The sequence below is a fragment of the Cervus elaphus genome, chromosome 19, assembly GCF_910594005.1.
Source record: "Cervus elaphus chromosome 19, mCerEla1.1, whole genome shotgun sequence".
NCBI lineage: Eukaryota > Metazoa > Chordata > Mammalia > Artiodactyla > Cervidae > Cervus > Cervus elaphus.
The window spans coordinates 100,390,212-100,400,537 of NC_057833.1; positions in this window are offsets into that span (position 1 = coordinate 100,390,212).

Below are 10,326 nucleotides of genomic sequence, written 5' to 3' on the forward strand. Positions count from 1 at the left end.
AGGAGAATCCCGAGTTGTCCCTCGCAACTAGGCAGGAGTCCTGACGTCGCTGAACAAACACGTGTGTGGAAGGGCCATCCCCGTCGTAACTCGAGAATGTACCCCAGGTTCCCGCCGCAACTCGAGAAAAACCATGAGACTTCCCCCTCGCCGCGAGATGAGGCCCGATTCCCCTGCACTGCGTGCAGAGCAATTCCGTGTTGCACATCACACATGAAAGAAGCCTTGATTTCCTTGATGGCACTCCAGAGAAACCCCGAGAACACTGTTTCAAGTCTAGAGGGATCCTGAGGTCACTGTAGCCACACGAAAGAGCTCCGTGGACCAAAAATCAACTCGAGATGAGAGGTTAGTCCCTGCCTTCGACTCCAGAGGAAACCACCTTACCACAAGCACCTCAAGAGGAGGCTTCTTTCAGCTCTAGGTATGTGAGAGGGACCCTGAGTTTGCGGCCTCAAGTGGAATGGACACCGCCATGCCCTGACTCGAAATAAGGCCGGATATCCCTGCAGTGACTTGAATGCAGGCTCGTCTTGCATTTCCCAAGAGGAAAGGATGTCTGAATCCCCTGTGGAGACCACAGAGAAAGACCTAGTTCCCCACCTCATCGCCACCGGAGGCCTCACATCCTTTGAAAACTCCAGAGGTACACTGAGATCAGTGCCTCCAAAGGAGACGATGCCTGACTCCTCGTGAAACTTGATAGGAGTCCCAGGATTCCTGTGGCACGTGGAAAGGGACCCTTGGTCTCCCGCCTCAGCTGGAGAGGCGTCCCAATTGCCCTGCCAAGCCTCGAGGAGAATCCCGAGTTGTCCCTCGCAACTAGGCAGGAGTCCTGACGTCGCTGAACAAACACGTGTGTGGAAGGGCCATCCCCGTCGTAACTCGAGAATATACCCCAGGTTCCCGCTGCAACTCGAGAAAAACCATGAGACTTCCCCCTCGCCGCAAGATGAGGCCCGATTCCCCTGCACTGCATTCAAAGCAATTCCGTATTGCACATCAAACATGAAAGGAGCCTTGATTTCCTTGATGGCACTCCAGAGAAACCCCAAGAACACTGTTTCAAGGCTAGAGGGATCCTGAGGTCACTGTAGCAACACGAAAGAGCTTCGTGGACCAAAAATCAACTCGAGATGAGAGGTTAGTCCCTGGCTTCGACTCCAGAGGAAACCACCTTACCACAAGCACCTCAAGAGGAGGCTTTTCTGAGCTCTAGGTATGTGAGAGGGACCCTGAGTTTGCGGCCTCAAGTTGAATGGACACCGCGATGCCCTGACGCGAAATAATGCCGGATATCCCTGCAGTGACTTGAATGCAGGCTCGTCTTGCATCTCCCAAGATGAAAGGATGTCTGAATCCCCTGTGGAAAGCACAGAGAAAGACCTAGTTCCCCAGCTCATCGCGACCGGAGTCCTCACATCCTTTGAAAACTCCAGAGGTACGCGGAGATCAGTGCCTCCAAAGGAGACGATGCCTGACTCCTCGTGAAACTTGATAGGAGTCCCAGGATTCCTGTGGCACGTGGAAAGGGACCGTTGGTCTCCCGCCTCAGCTGGAGAGGCGTCCCAGTTGCCCTGCCAAACCTGGAGGAGAATCCCGAGTTGTCCCTCGCAACTAGGCAGGAGTCCTGACGTCGCTGAACAAACACGTGTGTGGAAGGGCCATCCTCGTCGTAACTCGAGAATGTACCCCAGGTTCCCGCCGCAAATCGAGAAAAACCATGAGACTTCCCCCTCGCCGCGAGATGAGGCCCGATTCCCCTGCACTGCATGCAGAGCAATTCCGTGTTGCACATCACACATGAAAGAAGCCTTGATTTCCTTGATGGCACTCCAGAGAAACCCCAAGAACACTGTTTCAAGTCTACAGGGATCCTGAGGTCACTGTAGCCACACGAAAGAGCTCCGTGGACCAAAAATCAACTCGAGATGAGAGGTTAGTCCCTGGCTTCGACTCCAGAGGAAACCACCTTACCACAAGCACCTCAAGAGGAGGCTTCTCTCAGCTCTAGGTATGTGAGAGGGACCCTGAGTTTGCGGCCTCAAGTGGAATGGACACCGCCATGCCCTGACTCGAAATAAGGCCGGATATCCCTGCAGTGACTTGAATGCAGGCTCGTCTTGCATTTCCCAAGAGGAAAGGATGTCTGAATCCCCTGTGGAGACCACAGAGAAAGACCTAGTTCCCCACCTCATCGCGACCGGAGGCCTCACATCCTTTGAAAACTCCAGAGGTACACTGAGATCAGTGCCTCCAAAGGAGACGATGCCTGACTCCTCGTGAAACTTGATAGGAGTCCCAGGATTCCTGTGGCACGTGGAAAGGGACCCTTGGTCTCCCGCCTCAGCTGGAGAGACGTCCCAATTGCCCTGCCAAGCCTCGAGGAGAATCCCGAGTTGTCCCTCGCAACTAGGCAGGACTCCTGACGTCGCTGAACAAACACGTGTGTGGAAGGGCCATCCCCGTCGTAACTCGAGAATATACCCCAGGTTCCCGCTGCAACTCGAGAAAAACCATGAGACTTCCCCCTCGCCGCAAGATGAGGCCCGATTCCCCTGCACTGCATTCAAAGCAATTCCGTATTGCACATCAAACATGAAAGGAGCCTTGATTTCCTTGATGGCACTCCAGAGAAACCCCAGGAACACTGTTTCAAGTCTACAGGGATCCTGAGGTCACTGTAGCCACACGAAAGAGCTCCGTGGACCAAAAATCAACTCGAGATGAGAGGTTAGTCCCTGGCTTCGACTCCAGAGGAAACCACCTTACCACAAGCACCTCAAGAGGAGGCTTCTCTCAGCTCTAGGTATGTGAGAGGGACCCTGAGTTTGCGGCCTCAAGTGGAATGGACACCGCCATGCCCTGACTCGAAATAAGGCCGGATATCCCTGCAGTGACTTGAATGCAGGCTCGTCTTGCATTTCCCAAGAGGAAAGGATGTCTGAATCCCCTGTGGAGACCACAGAGAAAGACCTAGTTCCCCACCTCATCGCGACCGGAGGCCTCACATCCTTTGAAAACTCCAGAGGTACGCGGAGATCAGTGCCTCCAAAGGAGACGATGCCTGACTCCTCGTGAAACTTGATAGGAGTCCCAGGATTCCTGTGGCACGTGGAAAGGGACCCTTGGTCTCCCGCCTCAGCTGGAGAGGCGTCCCAATTGCCCTGCCAAGCCTCGAGGAGAATCCCGAGTTGTCCCTCGCAACTAGGCAGGAGTCCTGACGTCGCTGAACAAACACGTGTGTGGAAGGGCCATCCCCGTCGTAACTCGAGAATATACCCCAGGTTCCCGCTGCAACTCGAGAAAAACCATGAGACTTCCCCCTCGCCGCAAGATGAGGTCCGATTCCCCTGCACTGCATTCAAAGCAATTCCGTATTGCACATCAAACATGAAAGGAGCCTTGATTTCCTTGATGGCACTCCAGAGAAACCCCAAGAACACTGTTTCAAGGCTAGAGGGATCCTGAGGTCACTGTAGCAACACGAAAGAGCTCCGTGGACCAAAAATCAACTCGAGATGAGAGGTTAGTTCCTGGCTTCGACTCCAGAGGAAACCACCTTACCACAAGCACCTCAAGAGGAGGCTTCTCTCAGCTCTAGGTATGTGAGAGGGACCCTGAGTTTGCGGCCTCAAGTTGAATGGACACCGCGATGCCCTGACGCGAAATAATGCCGGATATCCCTGCAGTGACTTGAATGCAGGCTCGTCTTGCATCTCCCAAGATGAAAGGATGTCTGAATCCCCTGTGGAAAGCACAGAGAAAGACCTAGTTCCCCACCTCATCGCGACCGGAGGCCTCACAACCTTTGAAAATTACAGAGGTACACTGAGATCAGTGCCTCCAAAGGAGACGATGCCTGACTCCTCGTGAAACTTGATAGGAGTCCCAGGATTCCTGTGGCACGTGGAAAGGGTCCCTTGGACTCCCGCCTCAGCTGGAGAGGCGTCCCAGTTGCCCTGCCAAACCTGGAGGAGAATCCCGAGTTGTCCCTCGCAACTAGGAAGGAGTCCTGACGTCGCTGAACAAACACGTGTGTGGAAAGGCCATCCCCGTCGTATCTCGAGAATGTACCCCAGGTTCCCGCCGCAATTCGAGAAAAACCATGAGACTTCCCCCTCGCCGCGAGATGAGGCCCGATTCCCCTGCACTGCGTGCAGAGCAAATCCGTGTTGCACATCACACATGAAAGAAGCCTTGATTTCCTTGATGGCACTCCAGAGAAACCCCAAGAACACTGTTTCAAGTCTACAGGGATCCTGAGGTCACTGTAGCCACACGAAAGAGCTCCGAGGACCAAAAATCAACTCGAGATGAGAGGTTAGTCCCTGGCTTCGACTCCAGAGGAAACCACCTTACCACAAGCACCTCAAGAGGAGGCTTCTCTCAGCTCTAGCTATGTGAGAGGGACCCTGAGTTTGCGGCCTCAAGTGGAATGGACACCGCCATGCCCTGACTCGAAATAAGGCCGGATATCCCTGCAGTGACTTGAATGCAGGCTCGTCTTGCATTTCCCAAGAGGAAAGGATGTCTGAATCCCCTGTGGAGACCACAGAGAAAGACCTAGTTCCCCACCTCATCGCGACCGGAGGCCTCACATCCTTTGAAAACTCCAGAGGTACACTGAGATCAGTGCCTCCAAAGGAGACGATGCCTGACTCCTCGTGAAACTTGATAGGAGTCCCAGGATTCCAGTGGCACGTGGAAAGGGACCCTTGGTCTCCCGCCTCAGCTGGAGAAGCGTCCCAATTGCCCTGCCAAGCCACTAGGAGAATCGCGAGTTGTCCCTCGCAACTAGGCAGGAGTCCTGACGTCGCTGAAGAAACACGTGTGTGGAAGGGCCATCCCCGTCGTAACTAGAGAATATACCCTAGGTTCCCGCCGCAACTCGAGAAAAACCATGAGACTTCCCCCTCGCCGCGAGATGAGGCCAGATTCCCCTGCACTGCGTGCAGAGCAATTCCGTGTTGCACATCACACATGAAAGGAGCCTTGATTTCCTTGATGGCACTCCAGAGAAACCCCAAGAACACTGTTTCAAGGCTAGAGGGATCCTGAAGTCACTGTAGCAACACGAAAGAGCTCCGTGGACCAAAAATCAACTCGAGATGAGAGGTTAGTCCCTGGCTTCGACTCCAGAGGAATACCACCTTACCACAAGCACCTCAAGAGGAGGCTTCTCTCAGCTCTAGCTATGTGAGAGGGACCCTGAGTTTGCGGCCTCAAGTGGAATGGACACTGCGTTGCCCTGACGCGAAATAACGCCGGATATACCTGCTGTTACTTGAATGCAGGCCCGTCTTGCATCTCCCAAGACGAAAGGATGTCTGAATCCCCTGTGGAGACCACAGAGAAAGACCGAGTTCCCCACCTCATCGCGACCGGAGGCCTCACATCCTTTGAAAACTCCAGAGGTACACTGAGATCAGTGCCTCCAAAGGAGACGATGCCTGACTCCTCGTGAAACTTGATAGGAGCCCCAGGATTCCTGTGGCACGTGGAAAGGGACACTTGGTCTCCTGCCTCAGCTGGAGAGGCATCCCAATTGCCCTCCCAAGCCTCGAGGAGAATCCTGAGTTGTCCCTCACAACTAGGCAGGAGTCCTGATGTCACTGAACAAACACGTGGGTGAAAGGGCCATTCCCGTCGTAACTCGAGAATATACCCCAGGTTCCCGCCGCAACTCGAGAAAAAACATGAGACTTCCCCCTCACCGCGAGATGAGGCCCGATTCCCCTGCACTGCGTGCAGAGCAATTCCGTGTTGCACATCACACATGAAAGGAGCCTTGATTTCCTTGATGGCACTCCAGAGAAACCCCAAGAACACTGTTTCAAGGCTAGAGGGATCCTGAGGTCACTGTAGCAACACGAAAGAGCTCCGTGGACCAAAAATCAACTCGAGATGAGAGGTTTGTCCCTGGCTTCGACTCCAGAGGAATACCATCTTACCACAAGCACCTCAAGAGGAGGCTTCTCACAGCTCTAGGTATGTGAGAGGGACCCTAATTTTTCGGCCTCAAATGGAATGGACACTGCGATGCCTTGACGCGAAATAAGGCGGGATATCCCTGCAGTGACTTGAATGCAGGCTCGTCTTGCATCTCCCAAGACGAAAGGATGTCTGAATCCCCTGTGGAGACCACAGAGAAAGACCTAGTTCCCCACCTCATCGCGACTGGAGTCCTCACATCCTTTGAAAACTCCAGAGGTACGCGGAGATCAGTGCCTCCAAAGGAGACGATGCCTGACTCCTCGTGAAACTTGATAGGAGTCCCAGGATTCCTGTGGCACGTGGAAAGGGACCCTTGGTCTCCCGCCTCAGCTGGAGAGGCGTCCCAGTTGCCCTGCCAAACCTGGGGGAGAATCCCGAGTTGTCCCTCGCAACTAGGCAGGAGTCCTGACGTCGCTGAACAAACACGTGTGTGGAAGGGCCATCCCCGTCGTAACTCGAGAATGTACCCCAGGTTCCCGCCGCAACTCGAGAAAAACCATGAGACTTCCCCCTCGCCGCGAGATGAGGCCCGATTCCCCTGCACTGCGTGCAGAGCAATTCCGTGTTGCACATCACACATGAAAGAAGCCTTGATTTCCTTGATGGCACTCCAGAGAAACCCCGAGAACACTGTTTCAAGTCTAGAGGGATCCTGAGGTCACTGTAGCCACACGAAAGAGCTCCGTGGACCAAAAATCAACTCGAGATGAGAGGTTAGTCCCTGGCTTCGACTCCAGAGGAAACCACCTTACCACAAGCACCTCAAGAGGAGGCTTCTTTCAGCTCTAGGTATGTGAGAGGGACCCTGAGTTTGCGGCCTCAAGTGGAATGGACACCGCCATGCCCTGACTCGAAATAAGGCCGGATATCCCTGCAGTGACTTGAATGCAGGCTCGTCTTGCATTTCCCAAGAGGAAAGGATGTCTGAATCCCCTGTGGAGACCACAGAGAAAGACCTAGTTCCCCACCTCATCGCGACCGGAGGCCTCACATCCTTTGAAAACTCCAGAGGTACACTGAGATCAGTGCCTCCAAAGGAGACGATGCCTGACTCCTCGTGAAACTTGATAGGAGTCCCAGGATTCCTGTGGCACGTGGAAAGGGACCCTTGGTCTCCCGCCTCAGCTGGAGAGACGTCCCAATTGCCCTGCCAAGCCTCGAGGAGAATCCCGAGTTGTCCCTCGCAACTAGGCAGGAGTCCTGACGTCGCTGAAGAAACACGTGTGTGGAAGGGCCATCCCCGTCGTAACTCGAGAATATACCCCAGGTTCCCGCTGCAACTCGAGAAAAACCATGAGACTTCCCCCTCGCCGCAAGATGAGGCCCGATTCCCCTGCACTGCATTCAAAGCAATTCCGTATTGCACATCAAACATGAAAGGAGCCTTGATTTCCTTGATGGCACTCCAGAGAAACCCCAAGAACACTGTTTCAAGGCTAGAGGGATCCTGAGGTCACTGTAGCAACACGAAAGAGCTTCGTGGACCAAAAATCAACTCGAGATGAGAGGTTAGTCCCTGGCTTCGACTCCAGAGGAAACCACCTTACCACAAGCACCTCAAGAGGAGGCTTTTCTGAGCTCTAGGTATGTGAGAGGGACCCTGAGTTTGCGGCCTCAAGTTGAATGGACACCGCGATGCCCTGACGCGAAATAATGCCGGATATCCCTGCAGTGACTTGAATGCAGGCTCGTCTTGCATCTCCCAAGATGAAAGGATGTCTGAATCCCCTGTGGAAAGCACAGAGAAAGACCTAGTTCCCCAGCTCATCGCGACCGGAGTCCTCACATCCTTTGAAAACTCCAGAGGTACGCGGAGATCAGTGCCTCCAAAGGAGACGATGCCTGACTCCTCGTGAAACTTGATAGGAGTCCCAGGATTCCTGTGGCACGTGGAAAGGGACCGTTGGTCTCCCGCCTCAGCTGGAGAGGCGTCCCAGTTGCCCTGCCAAACCTGGAGGAGAATCCCGAGTTGTCCCTCGCAACTAGGCAGGAGTCCTGACGTCGCTGAACAAACACGTGTGTGGAAGGGCCATCCCCGTCGTAACTCGAGAATGTACCCCAGGTTCCCGCCGCAAATCGAGAAAAACCATGAGACTTCCCCCTCGCCGCGAGATGAGGCCCGATTCCCCTGCACTGCGTGCAGAGCAAATCCGTGTTGCACATCACACATGAAAGAAGCCTTGATTTCCTTGATGGCACTCCAGAGAAACCCCAAGAACACTGTTTCAAGTCTACAGGGATCCTGAGGTCACTGTAGCCACACGAAAGAGCTCCGAGGACCAAAAATCAACTCGAGATGAGAGGTTAGTCCCTGGCTTCGACTCCAGAGGAAACCACCTTACCACAAGCACCTCAAGAGGAGGCTTCTCTCAGCTCTAGCTATGTGAGAGGGACCCTGAGTTTGCGGCCTCAAGTGGAATGGACACCGCCATGCCCTGACTCGAAATAAGGCCGGATATCCCTGCACTGACTTGAATGCAGGCTCGTCTTGCATTTCCCAAGAGGAAAGGATGTCTGAATCCCCTGTGGAGACCACAGAGAAAGACCTAGTTCCCCACCTCATCGCGACCGGAGGCCTCACATCCTTTGAAAACTCCAGAGGTACACTGAGATCAGTGCCTCCAAAGGAGACGATGCCTGACTCCTCGTGAAACTTGATAGGAGTCCCAGGATTCCAGTGGCACGTGGAAAGGGACCCTTGGTCTCCCGCCTCAGCTGGAGAAGCGTCCCAATTGCCCTGCCAAGCCACTAGGAGAATCGCGAGTTGTCCCTCGCAACTAGGCAGGAGTCCTGACGTCGCTGAAGAAACACGTGTGTGGAAGGGCCATCCCCGTCGTAACTAGAGAATATACCCTAGGTTCCCGCCGCAACTCGAGAAAAACCATGAGACTTCCCCCTCGCCGTGAGATGAGGCCAGATTCCCCTGCACTGCGTGCAGAGCAATTCCGTGTTGCACATCACACATGAAAGGAGCCTTGATTTCCTTGATGGCACTCCAGAGAAACCCCAAGAACACTGTTTCAAGGCTAGAGAGATCCTGAGATCACTGTAGCAACACGAAAGAGCTCCGTGGACCAAAAATCAACTCGAGATGAGAGGTTAGTCCCTGGCTTCGACTCCAGAGGAATACCACCTTACCACAAGCACCTCAAGAGGAGGCTTCTCTCAGCTCTAGCTATGTGAGAGGGACCCTGAGTTTGCGGCCTCAAGTGGAATGGACACTGCGTTGCCCTGACGCGAAATAACGCCGGATATACCTGCTGTTACTTGAATGCAGGCCCGTCTTGCATCTCCCAAGACGAAAGGATGTCTGAATCCCCTGTGGAGACCACAGAGAAAGACCGAGTTCCCCACCTCATCGCGACCGGAGGCCTCACATCCTTTGAAAACTCCAGAGGTACACGGAGATCAGTGCCTCCAAAGGAGACGATGCCTGACTCCTCGTGAAACTTGATAGGAGCCCCAGGATTCCTGTGGCACGTGGAAAGGGACACTTGGTCTCCTGCCTCAGCTGGAGAGGCATCCCAATTGCCCTCCCAAGCCTCGAGGAGAATCCTGAGTTGTCCCTCACAACTAGGCAAGTCCTGATGTCACTGAACAAACACGTGGGTGAAAGGGCCATTCCCGTCGTAACTCGAGAATATACCCCAGGTTCCCGCCACAACTCGAGAAAAACCATGAGACGTCCCCCTCGCCGCGTGATGAGGCCAGATTCCCCTGCAGTGCGTGCAGAGCAATTCCGTGCTGCACATCACACATGAAAGGAGCCTTGATTTCCTTGATGGCACTCCAGAGAAACCCCAAGAACACTGTTTCAAGGCTAGAGGGATCCTGAGGTCACTGTAGCTACACCTAAGTGCTCCGTGGACCAAAAATCAACTCGAGATGAGAGGTTAGTCCCTGCCTTCAACTCCAGAGGAAACCACCTTACCACAAGCACCTCAAGAGGAGGCTTCTCTCAGCTCTAGGTATGTGAGAGGGACCCTGAGTTTGCGGCCTCAAGTCGAATGGACACCGCGATGCCCTGACTCGAAATAAGGCCGGATATCCCTGCAGTGACTTGAATGCAGGCTCGTCTTGCATTTCCCAAGAGGAAAGGATGTCTGAATCCCCTGTGGAGACCACAGAGAAAGACCTAGTTCCCCACCTCATCGCGACCGGAGGCCTCACATCCTTTGAAAACTCCAGAGGTACGCGGAGATCAGTGCCTCCAAAGGAGACGATGCCTGACTCCTCGTGAAACTTGATAGGAGTCCCAGGATTCCTGTGGCACGTGGAAAGGGACCCTTGGTCTCCCGCCTCAGCTGGAGAGGCGTCCCAATTGCCCTG